Source organism: Venturia canescens, chromosome 4 (genome assembly GCF_019457755.1).
Source record: "Venturia canescens isolate UGA chromosome 4, ASM1945775v1, whole genome shotgun sequence".
Classification (NCBI taxonomy): Eukaryota; Metazoa; Arthropoda; class Insecta; order Hymenoptera; family Ichneumonidae; genus Venturia; species Venturia canescens.
In genome coordinates, this window is record NC_057424.1 from 1,215,001 (window position 1) to 1,242,836 (window position 27,836).

At 39.7% G+C, this 27,836-nt stretch overlaps 1 non-coding gene and 1 pseudogene across 1 annotated transcript in view; one reads left to right on the top strand and one right to left on the bottom strand.

The window, feature by feature from the left end:
* LOC122410356 (small subunit ribosomal RNA) overlaps nt 1–309 on the bottom strand; it is a 1,914-nt gene extending 1,605 nt beyond the window's left edge. The window contains exon 1 of the ribosomal RNA XR_006260930.1: nt 1–309. This exon is cut by the window's left edge and continues 1,605 nt beyond it. This is a non-coding gene — a ribosomal RNA (small subunit ribosomal RNA).
* A 14,844-nt stretch (nt 310–15,153) lies between these two features.
* On the top strand, nt 15,154–26,502 carry LOC122409069 (kinesin-associated protein 3-like; annotated as a pseudogene).
* The last annotated feature ends 1,334 nt before the right edge of the window (nt 26,503–27,836 follow it).

Here is a 27,836-nt window from a genome sequence, read left to right on the forward strand (position 1 = left end):
GCCGGTACAAGACCGTGCGATCAGCACAAAGTTATTCAGATTCACCAAGATAAACGGTGGACAGGCGAGCCCGCCACCGATTGGTTTTGATCTAATAAAAACGTTCCTCCCATCTCTGGTCGGAACTCTGGTTTGCATGTATTAGCTCTAGAATTACTACAGTTATCCAAGTAAATGTGGGTACGATCTAAGGAACCATAACTGATTTAATGAGCCATTCGCGGTTTCACCTTAATACGGCATGTACTGAGACATGCATGGCTTAATCTTTGAGACAAGCATATGACTACTGGCAGGATCAACCAGGGAGCTTCGTGTAACGTATACAAATACGCCCATGAGCTCGGAGAGAGCTCTCGTAGAGTGCGATCCGCCGCATTAACAGCGAATCACGACCCTTTACTTTTCTTAAGACAAACACTCTTGTCTTTCCGTATTGTTATTTCGGAAACCCGCTCGTATAAGAGAGTTTCCACGGATTACAAAATCAATCATGAAAATGCTAACCCGCATTCGGCTACGTTTCAAACACTCTCAACTTTTAGATACTCGACGCTAGGAATATTCATTCACAAAGCGACTCGAAGTGCCACGGAAGAAACTTTGTTTCCCCCGTCAGAGACACTATCGTATGAAACATACGTTTCTCGTTGTGTGTTCTCGCCCGGTAACGGGTGAGTCGATGCTCGGTAAAATTTGCGTTCACGAAGAACGCGTATTTTTCGTTTAAAACCGCCTATGGCGTCGACCACGTAAAGGGCAATTCGTTCATAGACACCGACCCGTGGTTATGCTGCGTTGGGCGAATTTTTCGAAATATTTTTCACTCCGAACGAGAGAAAACAAAAAATTTTAATAGCATCCAGTATAAGGCATGGAGAAATGTTTACGAAAACATACCCATAGTACAAAACTCATTGACTTTGTACTCGTCGTCGTCGACGACGACGACGACGACCTTTTACTCTCTGATACTAGTACGAGAGCGCCGTAACTTGGCCTGCAGCCGAGCGGTCTTAAGCATGGCGGTAAAGGAGGAAAAACTCGAAGCTCCACTCTTGACGAGCAGGGAGGATGAGTTAACAAAGTTCTTCGGACAGTTTGACAATTTTTAATCTACGTTTCGTCAATATGAACAATATAATAATTCAACAATATCGGAATGAAGAACTTGATATCAATATACATGGGAAAGACAAATAGAAATAGATTTGTAATGATTATGCTCGCTTCTGTCCGCGTTTGACGAAGCACGACGAATGGGTACAAAAATATACATTAGCCGAGCTGTTGGAGTTATCGAAGATAATATTCTGAGAAATTGAAACATTTTTTCGTCGGTCGTGCGACGCCCGCACGGGGCGTCCACCGACCGAGGATTTCTCGTTTCCCCGTTAGACCCTACGAGACGAGTTTCGCTACGTCTCCCGACGACGTTCCTTCCCTCGATGGCGTACGTCGGGGAAACTGCGCAGTTACGTGCCCAGGTACCTTGAAATTGGGCGAAATTTTTCGTCGGTCGTGCGACGCCCGCACCGGGCGTCCACCGACCGAGAGAGATTTTACGTAGCTCGCTCATGCTTGCGTTGACGATATCTAACGGAAATTATGGTTCTTCGTCGTCGGAGATAGGGACATACGTCTACCTGTTGTATTTAACGTGCCGTCTCCGCCTGTCGGCTTACGACACGGCACCCAAGTGCGAGGGGGGAGATAGGGACAACTAGTGTCTAGGTCTCCCGTTCGAAGACGGTCAACCCACGCTACCGCGCCCTTTCGGGCAAACGCAGCATTCATCCATCCACCCTCTGTCGAAGGTCCCCTACCCCGGGAAGGGGCAATAGAAAAATCCTTTGACCTTCGCTGGTTCGAGTAGCGAAAAGAGCAGTTTGGCTACGCGAGGACCCGTCCAATTGGCGTTCCGAGGAAGGCCGCTCGGACGCGTCCCCGCGCACTCACGGGGAACCTCGGGAAGGCCTGCTCTCGCGTCCCGCCTGGACGCAGCCCAGAAAGTGACAAGGAATAGGGATGGGTGGTTGGAAGGTGGTACTCTAGCGTGTAAGTGTTGTTATTCGTGTTGGATTTGTGTGTGTTGTGTTTGTGTCCTTGTCTGTGTATCCTACGCGTCCTGTTTAGCCACGTTCGTGCCCGCCTGGATGTCCCGGGTGACCCCCGAAGTTGTGCGGACCCGGTAGTCCGCCACCGGAGGTGTCCGACATCGCCCCCTCCGGCTAGGCAAGCATCGAGACACGTCGCTTTACGACCCTCAGAAGTTGGAGCGACTCTACCACCTACCTATTCTGCTTTCCTATGGTGACTTAGTACTACATCCGCCTACCTATCTGAGCAGCTCCCCCTTGTTTCCTTACTTCCTTACTTCTATTCTATTTCCTTTTCCTTCTTCCTCCTTTATCTTCTCCCCCTCCCTATCTTACTCTTAGTCTTAGTCCTAGGCTTACCTGTCTTCTCTTCGTCCAGTGCTTACTTTTATCGGTAGTTTGTTAGTTAAGTGTTAGTTCGCGGCTTTTACCTTTTTCCCTTGTTCCTTGTTGGTACCGCTGGTTTCCCTGGCGTTTATATCTTTCGTTGCCGTCATTGTCGTCTCGTTGGTGGCGCTGACCAGATGTTCCGTTCTTAATCCTAAGTCCTTATCTTTCTGGAATAGTTTACTTAAGTTCTAATTCTCCTTCGGTTCTTATTGTCTATCTATCGAGCTATGTTGGTGTTAGTGTTGTTGGTTAGTCTTCCCTTAATTTGTTTGTTTTGCTCCCTGTGCTACCCATTGCCCTATGCATTCACTCACACAAACGCGTAGCCACACACACAAAACCACACGCCCGCTGAGCTAGCTCTTGAGGGAGCTGTCAGTGCTGCTCCGAGTGCCAGTCTGCCCAGGCATCCAAACACTCGGCGGTCCCTACCTGCCTACCTATTCCATTCAGCCGAAACTCTTGAGCCACAGCGCCTCGCGACAGAAATCGGAGAAGGCGGAAAAGGCTTCCCGACTCGACACCAAGTGGTGGGCCGCTGAGGGCCAGTTCCGCCCGCCGAGCTGTTCCCGCAAAGCGACTTTCTGCGGTTCGAACTCGGGGCATTCGAGAAGGAAGTGCTGTACCGTGTCCAGCCCGCCACACGTGCCCTCCTCTCCGTCCACGAGTCCCAGTGACGCAAGTCGCGCCCTGAAGTTCTCATGGCCGGTGACGACCTGCGCCGTATAGTGGCTCGGCTGGAACCAGCCCGCGTTCATCCTATCCCGAATGCTTCTGAAGAAGGCATACGTGGTACGGCCTTTCGTCGAAGAATCCCACCTGGCCTGCCACATATTGAGCGCCTCGCCCTTGATGATGTCCACGGCGTCTGGCTCGCCCGCTGGAACCATCACGTTGTTGATCCTGGTGTCCCAACCTACTCTGACGTCGTATCGAGCCCTACTCTGTTCCAAAAGGATTTCTACCGGAAGCGCGCCTCCCAGCACACACAACGCCTCGTACGAAGTCGTCCTATAAGCCCTAGTAGCCGCGATAAGCCCGAGCCGCTGCGTTGTCTTCAAAGTTTTCCTGTCCCTTTCATAGCACAAGTCTACCCACCCTGATGCAGCGTAACTAACCGTAGGAAGAAACACCCCCCTGTAATATTTACCCATAGCCGCGTATCTCAAACCCCACGAGGCCCTCGCTAATCCCTCTAACTTCTGGAAAAGTCCTATACATTTCCCCTTCAAATACCTAACATGAGATTTAACCTTTAGCCCCTTATCGAAATGGACACCAAGATACCTGACACTGTCTTTAAAGTTTATTCTAGTGTTCCCTATACGGATAACCGGATACCTATTTGCCAAATCTGGCATCCTATCCTGTCTGCGCTGACGATCGGGACGGTCTCCTCCCCTCCTACCTATCGGTGCCCTGCGCTGCCAGTCTGTCTTAAGGAGGATGGCTTCTGTTTTTCTCTCTGATAATTCTAGTTTCGCGTCCCTGCACCACCCAACTATTCTGTCTACGATCCCCTGTGCCCTGTGCTCTAATTCTACGCGCGAGTTTCCCTGCACCGTAACCAGGAGGTCATCGGTGTATGCTACATAGTTCTCCGGGGCGATCTCTTCGAGGATTCGCAAAAGCCCGTCGAACATAAGGTTCCAGCACGTTGGACCCAGGACAGAACCTTGGGGACAACCCCTCGTTGCTTGCTTGGTAACCCTATTTGCCCCCCATGCCATCTGTACCTTCCTATCACTAAAGTAATTCTGAATAACCTTGAAGAGGTTCTTCGGACAGTCCCTATCCTTCAACGCGGTCAAGACGAGCGGCCACCATACATTATCGAACGCCCCCGATATATCGAACAACAGTCCTATCGTGTAAATCCCAGCTGATCTATCTACCATACGTCGCATCTCTACTATCGCGTCTTCCGTGCATTTTCCCTGCCTAAATCCGTACTGCCTATCCGAAATTTTCCCGTCCGCGAGTACACTACCGTCGAGTCGCCCTTTAATAACCTTTTCTAATAATTTACCGAGAACGGAGAGGAGACAAATGGGCCTATACGACTTGGGGTCTCTTTCGTCCTTGCCGTCACCCTTCAGGAAGACTCGAAGGGAGCCCTCCTTCCACCCGGAGGGAAAGACACCTACTTGAAGATACCCGTTGAACAATCGAACCAGTTGACCGGAGATGACGCCGAATGCCCGTTTGAGAACGACAACCTCGATCAGGTCGAGTCCCGGGGCTTTCCCGCTTTTAAGGGATTTGACGGCTACAGAAAGCTCGCCGTAGGTGAATTCTGGGTCGTCTGGAGTGTCCGGCACGATGGCGGAACTCTCCCTGACTTCCCGCTGTTGAGGAGTGTCATCTTCTACTCGATCATTGGGGATGTGGACATCAAGAAGGCAGCTGGCGGTTTCTTCCATGTTCCTCGTGAAATCTTCGTCTCGCCGGATAGTGCTCAGCACCCTCTCAACGCAGAGCTTGTTTGCCTGGTGCTTGTAAACAAAGCCCCAGGGCTCCACGTTCCCGTACGACGAGACAAAGTCTCTCCAGCTATCACGCTTGGTCGTCTTCACCAGCCGACTATATTTCCGCAAGAGGGTGCGGTACTCGAATCGGCGTTCCAGGCGTCGAAGGTCATCGTGTTCTCCTTGGAATGCCCTACGTTTCCGGTTCACTTTTCGTTTGAGATTCGTCAAAGCTACTGTCCACCACGGATTGGACCTTCTATAGTATTTCTTCCTCGGCATCGACTGGGTGCAAGCATCAGTTATGACACTCGTGAGAGTCTCCGCCATTCTTTCGACTTCTTCGGCGGACGTCAGCGGGAGTCCCTCCAGCCTGTTCGCTGAAAGATCAGCCAGGATCAAGGAGAACTGCTCCCAGTCGGCCTTGTTCACATTGAACTACCTGAGGACAGGTATCTCATCATTTCCCGTGGCCTTTGGGAGCCGCAGCCTAACGTCCAGAGCTCGATGATCGCTCGTGGTCCAGTCTCCCCTTACGGTCCAATTGCCGACGAAGCAGCTCATGGAGGGAGACGTCAGGGTGACATCGATGAACGACGACCCGTTAACCGTCCAGAAGGTTGGAGGTTGTTGGACATCATTTTCCACGTGATAGCCAAATTCCCTGATAAGCCACTCGAGCCTGACTCCTCGACGATCGGACCCGTTGGGGCCCCACATTTCGGAGCGGGAATTGGCGTCCAGCGCCACTAAAACTCTCTGCCCCCTCAGATAACGAAGCACCATTTCGAGATGCCTGAGGTGCTGCTCGATGTCATCGCGCCACTGAAAGTAGTGCGAGACGACGTAAAACGAGAAGCCGGGTGCCAGCACTTCTGCGCAGACGCAGTGAGCGGTGCTGAGCTGCGAGACGAATGTCATCTGAAATGACGGGTTGCAGACCGCTGCGGCAGCCCACGGTCTAGCCGAGCGCACTGCCGCTATCCGCATACCAGTCCCTAGTCCGAGAACGACGTGATTTTGACCCTCAGTTCTGGTGTTTGGTTCCTGCAAGAGCAAGACATCCAGATGCTTTTGGCCAACAAGTTCACGAACCTCGCCCGTTACGACGAGCGACCTGCGCATGTTGAGCTGCAGGACCCTAACTTCCGTGGTACGCGCGCGAGGACCGCCCGGTGCGGCCGTAACTACGGTGGGGGGGATCGCGGTTCTATCTACGTTATCGCGCTCAGCCGCGGTTGGCTGGTCTACTTGCCTGACCTGTCTAGAGAGTTGAGAATCGCACCTAACCAATTCGACTCTGACTGCACGAGGGCAGACGAGGTCGCACCTCACCAGACGCACACTGACGGCGCGAAGGCCGAAAACCTCACGCTGAGACCCGGCGCTGACCGCCCGAGACCCGCGAGGAACACCTCGGCGCGCAGTGACCGGTAGGGTCTAATTTCGCCGAAAATGGCGTTTTCACTATTTCCGGTCGGCCGAAAGTCACTAGCCGAAATAACTGCAGTCAGATAGTTCTAGATGTAAGCATAGATGTCACAGTATGTATTTTCATCGATAATTCGAAAATTACAGTCTCGGCGACAGGGGTTCTCATATATATACATAGATACGCACATCTGAGCTTGTCCTTCGTAATTAAACGTCATGTTAACACGTGAGGTTTGATCCCCAGAGTGCTGTTGCTTGAGGAGTGTGATTAATGAATAAAAAAGTGATTATTGACTTAAATGACAATTATTAATGACGGGATGAATTAGTGTCGTGTAACAACAACAGCAACAACAATAATAATAATAATAATAATGAAGATAGTTTTTCATGAATCGTGCAAAAACTTTTTCATTTCGATTAAATCGTGCTACAAGTTGACTGTTCATTAAATAACGTTCTCCATGCGCTTCTGAATTCTTGAAGAATCATGTGCATGTTCGGCGGGGATCCTTATTCAGGGGAGAGAGCGTTCTTGGTTCGCTTTTGTGTCATCAGTGTTGTGTTTGGAGCAGTGGGAAATCATGCATCTATCGTGCTTGAAACTTTTGGCTAGATGAATCAAAGCGACAAGTTGAAATCACAATATCGAGTTTTCACAGTGTTAATACGTTCAGGGATGAGCTTGTGCATATTTTGATCTATCCTCGTTTATTCCCCAAAAAGAAAAGCTCCTCTCGCCATGCTCAAGTGAGTTTGAAAAACAAATATCTTTCATGGTAAAAGTCAAGATCATTATTTATTTCTCAAAATTCTTCTATCATTAATTCATTGCATTTTACCTTTTTAGGTCCGTCAATCTTATCTCTTTATTGTTTGAGCGTTTCAATCTTATCCCTGCCTTGAGCACAGAAAGTATACTGCGAACTACGGCAATGATATCATTATGATGCTTTCCTAAGTTTATTATAGTATTTTTTGAGTTCTTTCTGTAGTCGCACTCATGATTATTCTATGCGAGGAGGTTCTCCTTGCTTCCATGGCAGAGGTGATTCTGATTTTAATTCAGAAAACGGATGTGGAGCTACGCCTATGTGAATCAAGTGTCGAAAACCCAGTGAGGTCTTTTGTCGATAAGAGGCATTTACAATCTCATATGCCCTGAGCCAAAAACGGTCCTTGAATTGGGTCATATTTCACTGCCATTTATAGCTGACAAGGAACTTTTCATATCCATTCTACAGGTAACAGTTTTTCCATCGTATGCATTTGATTTTGTTGCAATTTGTCTACAAATGTTTGTTCAATCGTTTGATTTATTAATGTCTTTTCCTTTTAGGGTAGCAAATGTATATACGGAATTTTGGATGTATGGGAAATAAGCAAAACCGAAACTGATATAGCTCTTGGAATTTATTTCCTTGAATGTGGACTCCAACAATGGCTTGACGAGGTTCGATTTTCACCTGTTGAAAGAGTGCCAGTGGCCGAGCGTTTCAGTTTTTGCCTTAAAAAATTACTTGACGATGTTGCTGCAAGATGCGAACCAGCCAGAGAGGAAATAATAGCCACTCAAGTGGAGATTACTGATGGTTATGACAAATATGATAAGAGGATGCAAAGAGCAGAGTGGGAACAGGGGAACTCAGGCAAAACGTAAGATTTTTATCTATATAAGCTGGAAGCATAAAACTATTGTAACGAACGTTAAAAGAATATGAAACTAGCGGATAATAAATTTTAAATATATTAATCTATCCAGAAATTAGAACTATTTTACTTAGTATCGAATATGATTCTTTTTTTCGATCAACAAATTGAGACCTCATTACAATTTAATAGAAATTCGATTTTCAAAAAAACATTTCCAAAATGAATGTGTTTCAGTGTCTCTGTGCAAGTGTCTCGTGCCTGTATTGATAGGCCTTGCTCGTTCGATGGGACGATTCGCTTGTCAATAAGATCCACCATTGCTTTGTCGCATATTTCCGTTACCCGAGCCACCGTTACCCGCATCTAACAATGAGTAGCGGACAGCCCTGAGCCAAGTTTACAGCCGATAATGGAATATTTAAGAGATTCCGATCTGCAGAAAGACAAAAGTGGAATGTGGCAGTGCATAAGCGGCGTCACAGCGTTATGAAGCGTTATGAAGCGTCGCAGAAACGAAGAAACGCAAAATGATAACTTGATAAATTCTCCTACAAATTGTCGAAGATAATACATTTTAACTCGAGAAGTACAGTGGCGAGATTTTAACAAATGTGCGTCGTTAGAGTCCATCGAAATGTTGTCCTTTTTCAGCGTCAGTCAGAATTCATTTTAAATTTTTTACCATTTTTTAATTCTGGAGAATTTTCAAATGAAAAAAATTTCTTTTAAAAAATTGTTCCATGTTCGAAATCTACGTTTTTCTGCAAGCTTTGTTACTGCACCCAAAAAATGTAATGGGATTTTTGCTCTAATGAAAAAAAATGTCGATGTTTTTGAATGATGCACACTACAATTATCAGCTAGTTTATTCTTTATATTTTCTTTTTTCCTTCTTAAGAATAGTGATTATTGTAGCTATTCGTAGATCATATTAACAAAGTGGATTTATCTATGTTCCTATTACTTGTCGGTTATTGAACTGCAATTATTGTATTTGATGAATAAACGAACGTTTGTTCGTTATGATTATCTTTCGTTGCTTCCACATTGTCAAGACACATTTTGCGTATTATTTCCTCGTTTAATCGTTATTGAACGATCGCTAAAATTGTTTAATAATATAAAAAAATGTCCAAAGACGAGGTTGTAGCGAGGAAGCGAGGTGGATTTAGCTGAAAAATCATTCCATGTTTTAATTGCGATCAGAGTGAGCAAAATTCTATAATTTTCTTTTCATATTTCCCCATCTTCGCTCATACTTCTGAAACGAAAAAATGGGATTATTGAAATATTGTAATTCTTAATATGGTATAGTAATTATTTCAATACTGTAATAATGATATCATTAAATAAGGCGCGTTCATTCAAACTGTAACCAAGTTTGAAGAAAATCTGCAATATTTTTATACAGATAAGGTCAACCAATTTTGTACTTGTCAATTTCGATCTTTTTATCTATTGATATTACCTACCACTTACATTTTTGTACGTTTATGTATGTTTGGCAAAAAATAAACCTCACCGAGTTCAATTTCATTTGAAATCTCCCCTTAAAAATCCCCTCCAACAAGAGATATCTTCTTTTGTTTTTCGTTCACCACACATTTGTTACAACTATTTCTGTTTTTACAATATTATTCTGCAACAAGTCATCGTGCTGTGCATTCAACCATTTCTCACTGCTAATCATTTATACCAAGTTAATTGTTGAATAAAGTAAAAATTTGAAGCATGAGTGAAGAAAATCGAAATATTCCCGTAGAGGAAAAAATTAAAAAACGTTTGTACAACATGCCCGAGACCATTTTTGATGGCCATGCATATCAAAGAAACAAAAAATATTGCAAAAGTGATGGGCGTATAATTAGGTTATTTTCTGTTATATTTTAATATTTAATTACAGTATTATTCATTTATTAATTTCTTTGTAACATTTTTTAACTCAAGTTCTGCATATATAATGATAAAAAAAATTTAACAGCTTTAATTGCACGACAGATATATTATATTCCAATAAAATAATTTAATTCTAAAAGCATTTCGTTTTTTTATTAGCTATTATCGCTGTAAGAATTATTGGAAGGGCTGTCTAGGAAGAGGAACATTAAGTGAGAGCGACAAAATATTTACGCTCACTCAAAATCATTGCACAGATGTTTGCAATGATAAATTTTGCGAAGAAAAGGCAGTGTTCCGCAAAGAATTATGCAAAAAATCAGAAGAAGAACCGGGAACTTTTAAAGAGTTGTACGATGAAGGAGCAAAAACGTAAGATTTGTTATTTTAATAATATAACAAAAAAAAAAAATTTTATCAGGTTAGATTTGAACCCCGGACCACCATCGTCTCAAATGGATACATTACCGTTAGACCACAACACACGTGTGGTAATGAATAATTGTTTTTAGTATATAAATTACATATTTAATATTTACTTGACGAAGGCCCAGTTGATTCTAATATTTTATCGTTTTTAACCCCTGGGCCCCCTCTACCGCCTCATTAAAAATAAAAATCTCGAGACAACGGGGAAATAAACTATATTGGGTATAGCAAAAAAAATACACGCACATTGAATCATAAAAATTAACAATTTATTATTTTCACATTATTTATTCCATAAATGATGTTACATATTAAGGAAATATTGGAATGACGTTCATTTGAAAATTCTTGATGTGACCCAATAGGTGTAGAAGTCGTTTTTCTGCATCAGAAAAAAATAAATCCAGCTTTTCATTGGTCAATTTGGTGTCTTTGAGAATTTCCCATTTAAGTGTTGTTTTTTCTCTCCATCTCTGTATTGTCTGTAACATAAGAAAATATAAAATAAAAATATTAAAAATATTAATGTATAATAAAAATAAGTAAATTTGAGTACATTGCGATGAAATTTACTCACTGTTTTCCACTCGTCGAGGGTGCCTTCTGCATACTGAAACAATTCTTCGTCGAGCTGCACCCATGAATCGTTTAACCGGGATATGCTCAGAGCATCGGTAGGATATCTGAGCATATCCTGGTTGTGTTCCATTGCCGCCACGACACAATTCCAAATACGCTGAGTAGCTTCCTCCTGGGTGTTTAAACATACACCATCATCCGTTTCCTCAATCGCAGAGTCGCTGTTTGCAGAAGCTGAAAATAAAAGATAATTAAAAATAGAATTAATGAGAGGATGATAGAATTAATAGGGGCGGTTTGTTTAGAAAATCAAGAATTTAAAAAATAATATTTCATCTTACCTTGGATTCCATCGATAAGATTGAATTCGTCGATGGAAATCCTTTGCTGGTGGAGGAAGCAGGAATGGTGTGACACCCAGGAGAGTGCCACCGGCATATTGCAGTTCAAGCATCGATACATGACCTGAAATGATAAAGCGGGTATTCTGAATAATAAAGCGGGTGAATTATTCTAGTTTAATAACTCTAGCAATTATATACTACAATTACATTGATTTAATTGAATGAAATGATTATAATCGAGTTAAATAAATGTCGACTCATTTCAATACTTACTCCAATTGAATAAATGTCGTTATTTGTTGGCCGTGATGATGAAGCACCGAGATTTTTTCTTCCATTAGCCGCACGTAGCAACAACAACAAACAAACAAAAAAACATCATTTGTGGCAGCGGCGGTGGCGGTTCCTGCAAGCAAGACGTCAACGACGCATGCGCTGGAGAAAAATTCAAAAAATAAATTGAGCCGCATGAATATGATGTTTGTTGTTTTGAAACAATTACAATTTTATTTTGAAAATTGATAAAAAAGGAGTATTACAGAAGTATGAGGAATATTTTTTCCTTGGAAAAATGAAAAATTGCGATATTTCAGGAACCAAATTGCGGCACAACTTTTGGGTTTTCCCAGAATGAAGTCAGTGATGAGTACATGGCGGAAACGATTCAAAATTCCGTTAGTACCGAAGAATATTTCCGAAATCGCTGACATTCTGGAAAACGATGTATGGACAATGGAGCTGGCATATGAAATTATTGATGTAGATCCCGAATCTGGTACTGTAAATCAGACTCGGCACCATTTTCAGCCATACGCAATAAAAAGCGTTCGCGCGGAGATTTCCAGCGTGGAATCGCACGTGGTATTTGGGTGGCCAACGTTTGCGGCGGCGTTTAAAGAAAGTAACGTGGCCTTTATTGATGGGACCTTTAGCGTCGTTCCCAATGTTTCTGGGGTCACCCAACTACTTAACGTTATGGTAGAGTATAGAAATCAGGTAAACATAATATCTTTATTGTGGCTGTTTTGCACTGTTATATATATATGCCGATATACGAAAATTGCAACTTTTCTTTCAGCACTTCCCCATTGCATTAGCATTGATGAGCAGAAAAACGCAGGAGTCTTACGTCGCGGTGCTCCGATGCATAACACAATGTCTTATTCCTTCATTCAACCCGAAAACAGTGATGACTGATTTCGAAACTGCTCTACAAAATGCAGTAATGACGGTATTTCCGGAGGTGAAGCTATTGGGTTGCCGTTTTCACTACAGCCAAGTAAGCCCTTAATCTTTATATTCTTATTCGAACTCCCTTATTACTCCGTTTTATTGTATATTGCGTTTCATAATACGTTTCTACTCCGTTTCACTTCCACCGAACCAGTCTCTGTTGAATATTTAATGTTGAGATAATTTGATGGATGTACACATCTAAATGATTTCAGGCGCTCATGAAACGTTTTCACTCGCGATCCGTCATCTCTCGGGTTAAGCGTGAATGCCCGCACCTCATCGAGGAGGCTTACGCTTTTGAGAGAGATCTAATGAACTTATGTCTCCTTCCTGGACAATTTATTCCCGAAGGGTTTCGGGTAATAAGCGATGACTTGTGCCGGGAATATCCAGAACTCGCGCTAATATTCACGGACGTGCGTGAATATTATGTGCGTTTCTGGATAAAAGGAAAAGGCCCAGGGTTGTTTTCCCAATTCAAAAACGCCATAAGAACAAATAATCCTTTGGAACGGTGGCACAAAAAATTTAAATGCGTGGCTGCGACCCGACCGGAATTCGATAAATTCATGAGTAAAAATTCATTTACTTTTAATTATTTATTACTATGAAAGTAAAAAAAAAAAAATGTAGCCCAAAACTTGAACTTTATTATCAGCCATTACTCGAGTTGAACAATTTTAGAAGCCACGAAGAACCTCGTGCAGTCGGCCCACCTCGACTACTTGACGGTGCTACAGGGTATGCGTCCTCACCGCAAGAGAAGTCGCACGACGGAGTGCGCGGAGAATCATCTGAACCGAGCGTGGGAAGAAATGGGGAATTTATGGGAGCACGATGTTGAAGAACGGAAGCGGAGAATTCGATTATTTTTAAGAGCCGTCTCTCTTTCTGCTTTGGAAGCCGCCGAATTAGGTGAGCTTCATTGATTAATAGAAAACTTACACGCCATTTCAAATTAACTTTTCGCTGTAGAAGTACGAAACGACGAAAATATTACTACAGTTCTTTGAAAAGAGCTAAAATCACCTTGTTTCACAAAGTAAAAGCATTTCCTACATGCTTCTTAATAAATCCGGGATCGATTCCCTTATCTGATCATTTTTTTTGGATTTATTTAAATTTAAACAGAAACCTTGTTTCCCAAAGTAAAAGCATTTCCTGCATGCTCCTTAATAAATCCTCTCATGACAGAATTAGAAGACGGAACAACTCAAGAAGTCCTCGATCCTCAGCCGTCCACTTCTTCTTAGTAGGGTTTTCTCGAAATAAATGAGCAGGAAAGAGAAGGAGTAAGGATTCCCAGAAAGAAAATAAATTGAAAACAAATTACGAACTACTGCAGAAATAATTTTTTCTATTTTTCATTACAGCTTTTTGTTTAATCGAAATGGTCCTGGTGTTCGTCGAAGTTTTATGAGAACTGTGGGGGCTTTCAGTCGTCAGATACCGCCCAGTAATCCGCTATGAACACGGTGCAACACGGTGCAGCAGTACAGCATAGAGGATTTAATGACCTGATTCAAAGTAGAGATAAATCAATAATTTATCATTAGAGTTAAATCGAGTATAACTCAAACTCTGTACATCGCAAGCCTCAAAACGAAATGAATATCAAAGCACTGCTTTCTTTTCTGTACTGAACTGATGAGTCTGTTCTCGACTTTCGTAAAGAAAACATTCCAAAGATAAAAATATATTTTATCGCACATTTCGTTGTAAGCTGAGAGGGGTCACAATGATTTTTTACCAATGATTGTTCCATCAGCCTTGAGCTATTTTTACTTCAATTTTTTTCCCCGTTTAACCAAATTTTTGGCTCGAGTTAGAATTAAATCGGAATGTATACGATTTGTAATGAAAAATTGATTGAAATATTTCCTAAATTTTCCGTTCAATTCCGCCTACTCACACTATCATTTATTTCCTTTTTTCAATAATGAATTCTATACGATTTCATCCCCCTTTAAATAAATAATTCACGATGCATTATGTATATCATATGTTTGATTAACCCATCCATTTCAATTTTTTTCCCCCCAATTATATACTTTTAGACCCATCTAAAATGGAGTTCCAATGATAGCAAGTCCTTATTTGTTTTCGCAGTTAAAAGTTTCTCCAAAACATGTAATTAAGAAGCAATATACAGATATACTACTTGTTAAATCAATAAAGGAGAATAAATAATGCTTCACAAAAGTTGAAGCAATTTAAACCGGTCTTTTGCTACTGCGCGGGAGGGGCACACTACTTTTTGTCGCAAAATTACAAGTAACTCTCGCGTGGGTTCAAACTACAGCCAATCACTATTTTTATATCGAATTTATGATGTGTTGTTGATAAGCGAACATCTCATTAGTGATGAATTGATAATAAAATTGAAAGAAAAAACTTTTAAACAAGTTTAGTTGTTCGATACCACTTCGATCAGATCACCGTGACATTAGATAATTGATGTCAAAGTGAAACTAGAAAATATACTGAGTTCACGGATGTCTCATGATATACGGAACAGCAATGATCGTTCGTACGTTTTTACAACTAATTATTTATAAATAAAAATAGCAAAATTGTCAAAATTATCGGCACTGAAGTAAAAATATACTCTCCCGAGTTTTTCACGGATTCCGATAAACGTTTTTTTCACAAATATGGACGAGGCCAAGTTTCTTAAAAGGTTAGTTCACCAACTGATGTTCGATCTGACGTTTCAATAGTTTTCTGTGTACACCGCAAAAAATTTTAAAATTTATTTATTTTCCTGCAAACCAGGAAAGTGCGGTCGGGAAATCTCGACGTGCATCCCACGGAAAAAGCGCTTGTTGTTAATTATGACGTAGAGGCGTTTATCCTTGGTGAACTCGGTGACCCAATGCTGGGTGACAGAAAAGTAAGTTTACACAATTTCGTGAAATACTGTTTTCCGAAATTTTTATCAAACATTTCTCATGTTCCTTCTCTCAAACATTGTTAGGAATGTCAGAAAATCATCAGGTTGAAAAGTCTCAATGCAGACACAGACGTGTCTCTGTTGGCCAAAGAAGTCATGGAAAAATGTTTTCTCATCCACGAATCAGAACTTCACGGGGTCGAACAATTGATTTATTATCTTCAGAAACGTAAATCGACCACCGATGGTTTGTGCTTGATTCTTTTATATAACCTTTCGTCTCAAATTATCTTTTCAAATTTATTGGTGCACCTGATCAACCGAGGCTTAACCATATCTTCAAGCCCTTAAGGATGTCTAACTGATTCGGGGAAATTCTATTTGACTACAGAGATAAACATACAAAAATGAGTTGTAAACAATAAACTGAATATTCTTCAGGGAACTCGGTAGATGGCAATGCACAACCGGAACGTCCGACATCGTCCAACACTGTGAATTCGGACAACAGTGATATGGAACGAGCAGTAATTAGCAATGTTGAAAGTTACATAGAATTGTTGTACGAGTCTATACCGCAAAAGATCAAAGGATCAGCATTGATTCTGAGACTTGCAAGAGTTCCTGACAATCTTCTGGAACTAACAAAAAATGGTAAATTTTTAAAAATACTTCAAAATTCCCAAAAGACTAATTATTCAACGCTCATAAAATGGAAACAAGCTCATAACATTTTAATGAAAACCATTAACATATTAAACAATTTTTTTTTGTTTTTTATAGAATCTTTGTTGAGCGCTGAGCGAAAGAGCCTTGAGAGAAGATTGAAAACGAAGCATTGAACTTTCTACGAACATTATTTATATTTTTTTCTGTTTTTCAACGTACAGTCAGTTCCACAATATTGTAGTGGAATATAGAGTGAGTCAAGCATTCAATTAAAGTAATAATCCATATTACAACTTCGAATGTTGTTAAAAATATAGTATATGATCGGGTAACACTATAGCAGAGGATCCATGGCCAACTGTAATATTTAAAGGAGGCTCAGAGAAAAGAAATAAAAGGATGTTAATAAAGTCGTGTTGGATTGGTTTTGGTTGGTTGTTAAGGGTTGTTTATGAATAGGGCTGATAGTCAATCGTCTATCAACATCATACCAATCAATACGATCAGCACCAATGACCTATAATTTTGAAAGGTTTAAATACGAACCGGAATTAAATACAATTCAATCTTGTTCAATGGACTTCAGAAGAGTATTAATAAATGGTACGATCAATTCTGACTAGTTAACTGATACCTACTTGAGAGGTTCACGCGAATTGAATTCTCGGGGATAAACGTAAGTTTGTTTAAACCTAATTATCGTACATCATCTATTCTGTATGAAATCTATCTGTTCATCATCTCAAACTCTTGTTATTTATGTTATCATGGACGGTATCAATCTGTAATGGAACTTATATCTCATGTTGGAAAATATCAATCTCTATTGTTAGAACACAAATCAAAGAATGCGATCACATATCCTTAAGATTGTTATTTATCGTCTGTTTACTTTTCATGTAATCAACAAAATAAAATAATGATTCATGTTATCGCAGTTGAGGGTTATTGGCTGTATTTTATTATTAAACTCCTTCCCTGATTTATCTAATAGTTTAACATTTTTTGGTCCTTCGAGCCGGATCTATCTGGAAATGAATCAGTAGTTCACGTCGGAGAATTCTACCGCAATAAAATGAGATTGGAACACGTCAAGAATCGAATTAATCATCAACAGATGTATATCAACTATATTTCGGAAGCATACGATAAATTGATCAAAATTGGAATTGGCAATATCACCACGACTCGAATTGAACCACGAATTCAAGCCTTGAAAGAAGAATGGGACAAATTTCTTATTAATCATGAAGCCATCAGTCTTGCTGTAACGAGGTTAGATACGACAGATCGCGAACTCATATCTCAGGAAACATATTTAAAAAATAATGTTTATTCGCAAACTTACGAAAGTTATTTAGACACAATTGAACGGATTAAATTATTGATGATTGAACATGATTCGAGTTTTACACCAGCTGCGTCATCAACAAATGTAGAATGTCAATCGTCTATGAACATGCGTCAATCACCGCGACTTCCTCGCATAGATCTCCCGAAATTTAATGGGTCTCTCACCGATTGGTTACCTTTCCGAGATCTTTTCTCGTCATTAGTGATACAGAATTCCTCCATTTCACCAGTCGAAAAGTTACAATATTTAAAAACAAGCTTGATAGGATCAGCTGAGCATTTGTTAAAAAACACTGCTCTTACGTCTAATAATTTCCAAAAATCTTGGGAGTCGGTGATCAGTTTTTATGAAAACAAACGACTTATCGTCAATTCCGCAATGTCCTCTTTGTTTTCGTTAAAAAAAATGACACGAGAATCTGCTAGTGAACTCGAATTCTTATATACGTCAATAATGCAAATTTTTCGAACATTAGAATCGCTAAACCGACCTGTACATGAATGGGACGATGTTTTTGTATTTATTGCCACTCAACGATTGGATTGTGAAACAGTTAAAGCATGGGAATACCATCTCGGGTCATCTAAAGAACCACCTTCATGGAATCAATTTCGAGAGTTTATTATGACTCGGCTGTTGTCTCTTCAAGCTTTTGAAAAGTCTCAAGTAGGAAAAATAAGTAACCAAAGTCGACCTCCAGTTATTCGGACTCATTTCTCAAGTCAAAATCCGGACTCTATTGAACCCGCAACGAAAAAGTTGTCATGCCCGTTGTGTTCAGAGAATCATTATATTCTGTATTGTCCCGATTATCAGACAAAAACTCCAAAACAACGAAAATCGATCATCTCGTCGCGCAATTTATGTTTTAACTGTCTTGGATTTCATCATCAAAGTAAATGCATTTCAACTAAACGGTGTCTTAAATGCGGTCAGCATCATCATACAACTTTGCATTTACAAGATTCTTCTCAAAATCAACCATTACGTCATCATTCCAGTACGGCATCTAATGTGACACTGGTGACTGACAGTTTGCCAATTGTTAATCACGTTCAGAAGCGAAGTAATGATTTGAAAATTCCGATTTTATTGGCGACCGCTCGAGTTACAATTTGTACGGAACAAGGGCAAATTGCGCAAGCTCGGATTTTATTGGATCAAGGATCTGAGATATCTCTGATTACTGAAAAGCTCACTCAATCGTTGGGTCTTTCTCGACAATCATCTTCAATTCCGATAACTGGAATTGGTGGTATCAAAGCGTGCGTGACAAAAGGGATCGTATCCGTCAAGCTTATGTCAATGCATGATTCGTTAACAAGCATTACCGTACATACTCACGTTATATCAAAGTTGACTTCAATGCTCCCAAGTCATTATATCAATGTGTCAAATTGGTCACATTTATCAAATTTATTATTGGCTGATCCAACGTTCAATATTCCAGACAAAATTGACATATTACTTGGTGCTGATATTTACGGTCAATTATTATTAGAAGATTCAATAATAAAAGGACCAATATTTGGCCCTGTCGCTCAACGTACCAAGTTCGGGTGGGTCATTTCAGGTCCTGCTCAAGAACTTGTGGGATCTCAAATAAATCAGAGTTTTCATTGCCGGGTAGATAACGACCTTCATTCAATATTAGAAAAATTTTGGGTACAAGAGGAAATAAACCCTAAACACCCATGTCCGTACTCAAAAATTGATCAAGAATGTGAAAATCATTTCAAAGAAACTCATTCCAGAGATTCCACCGGACGATATATCGTCAAGCTCCCTTTGAAAAAACCAATTGATTGTTTGGGTAATTCGACTCAGAATGCATTACAGATGCTATCTCATTTATACAAACGATTCGAGAAAGATGAAAGTTATTTTAACAAATATGCAGCTTTTCTCGATGAATATGAAAAGTTGCATCACATGAATCGAATTAGTAGCCCAGACCCCGAAGGAGAAAAAATTTTTTATTTACCTCATCATGGCGTTGTCCGCGAAGCAAATCTCACTACAAAACTAAGAGTTGTATTCAATGGATCTTGTAAAGTACAAAACGGGGAACCCATTAATAATATTTTACATTCAGGGCCGAAATTGCAAGTGGATTTATTTGATGTTATCCTCTGGACTCGGCAATTTAAGTACATTTTTTCCACAGACATTGAGAAAATGTATCGACAGATTCAAGTCCACCCTGACGATCGCAAATTCCAAAGAATATTTTGGAAGGAAAACGAATCGCTGATCAAATACGAACTTGCAACCGTGACATACGGTTTATCATGTGCTCCATTTCTCGCACTTAGAGTCCTCGCTCAGTTAGTTCAAGATGAAGGGAACAGATTTCCTCTTGCGATAGATCCATTATCAAAAGGACGTTACGTTGACGACATTTTTGGAGGGGGAGATTCAGTGGAAGAGGTACAAAAAATTGTACAGCAAGTTCAAAATATTTGTATGGCGGGTCAATTACCTCTGAGAAAATGGGTCAGCAACGATTTAAAAATATTAAAAGAGATTCCTCAAGAACATCAAGCTGTTTCGGAAGCAAAACTAATCGAAGAGACATCAATCCACGCTTTAGGATTATCGTGGATTCCGTCTACTGATAAATATCATTTCAATCTTAAACCGGCTATAAAAAAAGTGGTATCAAAGCGAACTGTATTGTCACGAATTGCGCAATTTTTCGATCCTTTAGGGTTTCTTTCTCCGGTATTCATAAAAGCGAAAATTTTTATGCAAGAATTATGGACTATTAAATTACATTGGGATGATCTTTTAGTTTCACCTCAACTTGAAACATGGCAACATCTGCTTTTATCTCTTGAAGGTATAGAAACTATTCACATTCCCCGATGGTTGAATATTCAAGCAAACAGTCGTTTAGAATTGCATGGATTTTGTGATGCTTCCCAATCAGCAATGGCAGCAGTAATTTACATTAAGTCCACTCAAATGAACAATAATGCTAAAATTGCTCTAGTATGTTCAAAAACTAAAGTAGCACCATTAAAGCGGATGACAATTCCAAGACTCGAATTATCAGCGGCAGTTCTTCTCACTAAGTTAATGGCTCATTGTCGAAAAGTATTAAATTTGATAGATGTTCCGTGCTATAATTGGACGGATTCGTCTATAGTTCATACGTGGCTAAATCATCACCCTTCACGCTGGAAAGATTTTGTTCATAATAGAACATGCTTTATTCAAGAAACGTTACCACAAGCTCAATGGAAGCACGTTTCAGGAATAGCCAACCCAGCTGATTGTGCTACGAGAGGTTTAACTGTAAATGAACTTAAAAAACATTCGAGCTGGTGGACGGGACCATCGTGGCTCCGTGACGAAGCAGACGATTGGCCATCGCAATCTTCGGTTATTGAAAATTCTGTTCAAATGTTGGAGGAAAACCTGAAATCATCTCATGTAATTATTCAACACGCTCATCAAACTGAACCATGGGATCTCATGATGAAATATTCATCCCTAGATCGATTACTTCGGATTACGATAATTTGTAAAAGAGTTATTCAACGATTTCGGAAAACGAAAGACATTTCGATTAATCATTCAATTTCTCCCGATGAAATTGAAGACGCTCGTGAATTTTGGATAAAAACGATCCAGAATATTCATTTTAAGTCAGAAATTCAATCGATGGCAGCGAACAAACCACTGGCAAAATCGTCATCAATGCTTAAATTGTTACCATTTATAGATAACAAAGGATTATTGCGCGTTGGCGGGCGGCTCAGAAATTCAACGCTTCCTGAAAATGAAAAACATCCATATATCCTTCCGAAACAATCCCCACTCACGACGCTAATCATTCGTGCAGCGCATCTTAAAACATTGCATGGATCGACTCAAGAAACTCTTTTTTATATTCGTCAAAATTTTTGGATTTTAGGAGGAAGAAACCCAGTGAGATCGCTAATTTTAAAATGTGTTATCTGCACAAGATTTCGTCGGCAACATGCCCAACATTTAATGGGTCAATTACCTGCGAAAAGAGTAACTCCATCCCGAGCTTTTCTTCATACAGGTGTAGATTATGCTGGACCGTTTAACGTCAAAACTTGGAAGGGAAAAAATGCAAAATCCTATAAGGCCTGGGTTGCGGTCTTCGTCTGTTTGTCTACCTCAGCAATACATCTCGAATTAGTCAGTGACTATAGTGCAGATGCGTTTTTAGCTGCTTTTAAACGGTTTACTGGTCGAAGAGGAATTTGTTCTACCTTAACAAGCGATTGTGGAACCAACTTTAAGGGAGCAGACAAAGAATTAAAACAACTATTTTTATCGTCATCTCAAGAACTAAATCAACTCGCTAATATTATCGCGTCTGATGGAACCAAATGGATTTTCAATCCACCTGCTGCTCCTCATTTTGGCGGTAAATGGGAAGCAGCCGTTAAATCAATGAAATATCATCTTAAAAGAGTAGTGGGAGTGTCAACTTTAACTTTCGAAGAATTCTCGACTCTGCTCATTCAAATAGAAGCGGTATTAAATTCCCGGCCCCTCTGCCCTCTGGACAACGATCTTGAATCATTAAATGTGTTAACTCCTGCTCATTTTCTGATCGGGCAACCTCTTACTTTAATTCCTGAAGCGAATTTAGAACATCTGCAGATCTCAAAACAATCACGGTGGCAATATTTATCTCATATGGTTCAAGGATTTTGGAAACAATGGTCGAAAGGATATCTTCAACATTTTCAGTCAGTTTACAAATGGAATCGATCCGCTGAATCTTTGAAACCTGGAACCCTCGTTTTGATTATGGATGAAAGATATCCGCCATCAAAATGGCCAATAGGACGAATTATCAAGGTTCATCCCGGACTAGATAATGTTCGAGTGGTTACTGTCAAAACAAATCATTCGATTATTAGTCGACCAGTTCAAAAGTTATGTCCTTTAGATGTCTCAGCTGATCCTGAAAGTTATTCGTCATCTACGATGAACGAAGGCGGGCGGTAATGTTAAAAATATAGTATATGATCGGGTAACACTATAGCAGAGGATCCATGGCCAACTGTAATATTTAAAGGAGGCTCAGAGAAAAGAAATAAAAGGATGTTAATAAAGTCGTGTTGGATTGGTTTTGGTTGGTTGTTAAGGGTTGTTTATGAATAGGGCTGATAGTCAATCGTCTATCAACATCATACCAATCAATACGATCAGCACCAATGACCTATAATTTTGAAAGGTTTAAATACGAACCGGAATTAAATACAATTCAATCTTGTTCAATGGACTTCAGAAGAGTATTAATAAATGGTACGATCAATTCTGACTAGTTAACTGATACCTACTTGAGAGGTTCACGCGAATTGAATTCTCGGGGATAAACGTAAGTTTGTTTAAACCTAATTATCGTACATCATCTATTCTGTATGAAATCTATCTGTTCATCATCTCAAACTCTTGTTATTTATGTTATCATGGACGGTATCAATCTGTAATGGAACTTATATCTCATGTTGGAAAATATCAATCTCTATTGTTAGAACACAAATCAAAGAATGCGATCACATATCCTTAAGATTGTTATTTATCGTCTGTTTACTTTTCATGTAATCAACAAAATAAAATAATGATTCATGTTATCGCAGTTGAGGGTTATTGGCTGTATTTTATTATTAAACTCCTTCCCTGATTTATCTAATAGTTTAACAAATGTTCTGACGGAATTTTATTCTATTTAGATTGGATCTCTTTGCATGGAAATAATCGAGTGTGAGTTGCAACGTTACGACGAATGGAAGGATGATATGGAAAAACGTCAACGACAGTTTGAAACAACGACTGGTTTAGTTCTGTTTCCTTCAACAAACAGCGACAACAGCACAGAAAGAAAAATTAAACTGACAGATGACATTTGGAATTCAGAAGGCCCCCTTGACTACGAAGCGAAACGCCGATCTGACGATTTGAGTATTCGAATTTTTGATGAGGAAGTCAAACGTATGAAAGATGAGCCGAAAAGAGTCGTAAGAGATTCAGAAGTTTGACTAAAAAACAGGAACAATTGTTAAGAGGTAAAAACAACGGAAAATAATTTTTTTTTTCCACAATATTTCATCCGTTTTCATCACGATTCTTTTAATTCCAGTAACATTTTATTTACTATTGAATATCGCTGAAAACACCGAAGTCGAGCGAAAAATGCGAAAAAGAAACATCATTGGTATGCTGATCAAAATTCTTGATAGAGTCAATAACGATTTATTGATGTAGGTCATCACGTTTCTGAAAAAATTATCGATATTTCGTGAAAATAAAGAGACTATGGTGAGTCATCGATTTACGAGGATATTGCGCGTATTAAATTAGTTCATATATTCGTTTATGAAACATCAAAAAACTTCAAGTTCGTTAAAGATAAAAGATTTAGAATCACTTTTTTCCAAATACGCGTTTCTATTGCAGGCTGATGGCAATATAATTGAAATACTACCACGACTTTTGCAAAATAATAATACTGATCTCGTCCAATGTACCCTCAAATTGCTGTTCAATCTTTCATTCGATACGAAACTTCGAGGAAGAATGATAAGAGTTGGCTTATTACCGAAATTGGTGAAGCTGCTCGGCCAGAGTAAGTTTATAGCTGACTTTAATGGAAAAAATATAGGATTATTATCCGAAAAATTCTTTTTTTAACGTTAGAACAGAATTTTATCTCCATACTGATTGTTGAAACAAAAAATTGGTTGTTTACTTCTCATCTTTTACCAATTAACTTTATACAGGTGAAATCAAGAACAAAACGATGATCCTTGGACTCTTGTACCACTTGAGCATGGACGACAAAGTGCAATCGATGTTTGGAAATACGGATTGCATGCCGATGGTAACAGATATGATTCTTGAGACCGAGGATGAGCGCGTGAAGTCGGAACTCATTGCACTTTGTATAAATCTTGCTGCAAACAACAGAAATGCTCAGCTGATGATCGATAATAATCGTTTGCAAGGATTGATTCACAAAGCGTTCAGAAATCAAGATGCCTTGATAATGAAAATGATAAGAAATATATCCCAACACGATTCAGCGAAAGAACACTTCGTGGTACGTTTACACAATGTCCTCGTGAAAAAGATTTGAGATTTACCATTGTCCCCTGAACTTTTGTAGTTGTCTTCTATTAACCATTGTTCATTTTTTTATAAGGAATTCGTGGGTGACTTTGTCATGGCATTGAATCAGTCGGACTCGCAAGATTTTGTCTTAGAAATAGTCGGCGTCCTCGGAAACTTGGCTTTGCCGGATTTGGATTATTTTTAAATATTGCAGCGTTGCAATCTCATACCCTGGATAAGAAACAATTTTGTTCCTGGTAATTAAAAGTGACGTGACCTTGCCCTCATTCCAAGTCCGTTTTTACTTCTCGCTTTCAAAATAAAGAACCAAAGTCTCATTATTTTTTCTTTTGTAGGAAAAGTACAGGATGACCTTGTTCTTGAAGTCGTTCTACTTGGCACTGCAGCTTGTGATGAAGATTGCGCCCGATTATTGTGCAAGGCGGATATTTTACTCTCACTCATAGAGTTATTGAAAGGTTCGAAGATTATTATTTATTCTTGATTTTCAACATGAAAAAAGTACAGGATTTAACTTCTTCTGACCTTTTGATAAAAATATGAAGTAGACGAGATTTTCAACTATTTCGTTGATCTTTCCATTCTCTTTTTTTTACAATTAATGACGTTCTGCATCGTTATTGTTACAGCGAAATAGGAGGACGACGAAATTGTTTTGCAAATACTTTACGTATTCTAGCAGATATCGAAGCACGACTCGACGAGGGGTTATTTGATTCGCGAGACTGGTAATGGTAATTAGAGGGTTTATGCTTCGATCATATTTATTATTTTGCGATAGAATTTTTCGGGAAAATTTGTCTTCAAGAATAAATTCGTTTCAATCGAAATTTCATATTCTTTTGCAGAAGCCCCAGGATATCTTATAGATCTGATGCACGATAAGAATCCAGCGATACGTAAAGTTTGTGATGCTTGTTTGGATGTGATCGCCGTAAGTTTATTCGAAAGCCCATAATTTGTGTGTACAAAACGACAATAGTACATTATAACACTAGGACGAAAAATCTTTTCCTGTCAAGTGTGAGTTTGCAGGCCGAGCCGAAAGGCGAGGACTGCAATCACACGAGTCAGAAAAAGTTTTTCGTACGCGTTTTATACGAAATTTTATATTACGAGGTGCGGAAATGGGGGTTTTGTGTACGCGAAGCGTGCGCAAAAGCGTCCATTTACGTACCGCGTGATATAAAAAGTAATTGAATGTTTTTTTCAGATGTGCGATAAAGACTGGGCTGCTCGTATGAAAGTCGAAAAGTTTCGTTCCCACAATCAACAATGGCTTGAAATGGTCGAATCGATTACAGTTGATAATGTCAATCATTTGGTGGTAGACGAGGATGACAGTTTGCCACCTTTTATGAGCGGCGAATTGTTAAGGCATACGATGCTTTTTCCCTCAGGTAAAATCCGGATTTACGATTCGAAACGAAAACAAAATCACGATGTTAATCTTTCTTTTTTGGACTATAGTTTTTGTTTTGTAATACAATAATTTAATGGAAAATTGCAATGATATCGAAGCTTCCATAGACTTCAGAAACGTTTAGAAATCATCATATTCAAAATTACATTTATCACTCTAATTTTCCAATTATTTCATTAAAAAAATTCAAAAAAACAGGTAGTTCAACAGTTTTCAACACCGACGACGGTGAGTTGAACGTGAAGAATTCATCGGATTCTTCAGAAAATCCCAGTCGTCCGGTCAGTCGGTAAGTGATTAATGAGACCAAATTTGAATGGCAATACCGCTAAGAGTACGTGGAAATGACTTGAACTTTTGTTCCACAGATACAGTCGTGACTTGGACGAGATAAGCGAATTGATGGCGCGTTTTAAGTCGCGAATGTCCATGGGTTCTGGCATAGAGGATCTTTATCACAGCTCAAAAGTCAAGTTTACCGAATCTGAAGCATCCCACGTACTGATATGAACTCATTGAGTCACATATTAGTAATGTTGTCCACACTATTACGAATGGCTTGAACAGCAAAAAAACAACAAGACAAAAACACGTACACATACTTATATTGTATCGATATTAGCAAAAGTGTTACGCTTTCGTTCCATAAGGTACCAGGCTTCATCGAGGCGGGTATTTTTCATTTCTCGAGGCGCGTGTTTTTCATTTCTCAAGGCATAAAAAAGGCGCCTCGATTTTCTCATCCAGAATAATTAATTGTGAGCCCTCTTATTTATACGAATGTTTCGTTGATCTCCGACTTCCGTGCGATCATTTGTCATAGAAATAGTGTATTTGCCTGAAATGATGAAAAAAAACCTGTTATCAAAATTATTTGACATGAGAAAAGAATAAAAAATAAATATTTTTTCAAAATTCTTGGTTGAAATCTGTTTCGTCGAAATAAACTTTCTTTTTCTTGTTCGTATTATTTTTTATATAATAATAACTGATTCTACTAAAAAAAACAAAGGACACGATGTTTTGGGAAAAAGCCTTGATGGCATAAAAAACCCAATTTATTTATAAATAAGTTTGAACAACAATATAATTCAACTGAACAAATCATGGTGTGAATCACAAAACATGAACACGAATAACGACAAGAAGGAGGATCGTTGTCGACTCCCGGAATGATTATGAGGAGAATAGTTTCGACCTCGTGAATGATTGATAGGAGGATAGTTTCGACTCCGTGAATGATTGAGAGGAGGATAGTTTCGACTCCGTGAATGATTGAGAGGAGGATAGTTTCGACTCCGTGAATGATTGAGAGGAGGATAGTTTCGACTCCGTGAATGATTGATAAAGTGTTTAAAATCGAGGGTCAGACCTCGGCTTTGGATCGGCTGGCCAGACCGATCGCTGCCGTTTGTATTGTTTTGTAGGAAATGACTTTATAGAAATTTGCACTTATTTTGTAATGTGGACTCTACGTTTAAATGATACGTGTGTAAAGCTCGAGATATCGCGGAGAACTGACTCGTTTTTTTCTTCTTGTTACTAAAACAAGATTATCTTTTTTTTTTTCCAAAGCCTATATGACCTTCTTTCTATAATGACAAAAGACTCTCATGGACTGTACGGGTATCCTCATCTCTTTGACATATATATATATTCGACTTCCTACGGAACATACTCCCGGCCCATTGCGAACAAAGTGAGAAATATGTTTGTCAATATCTGTTTTTTTTTTACTGAAAAAGTGTAGATTGGAGAATTTTTAAATTTCATTTGGGAGCGGGCAGAGTTGTGTTATATTTCGCTTGTAAATTCCATTCGCCGTCTTCACGGTGGCTACTCGA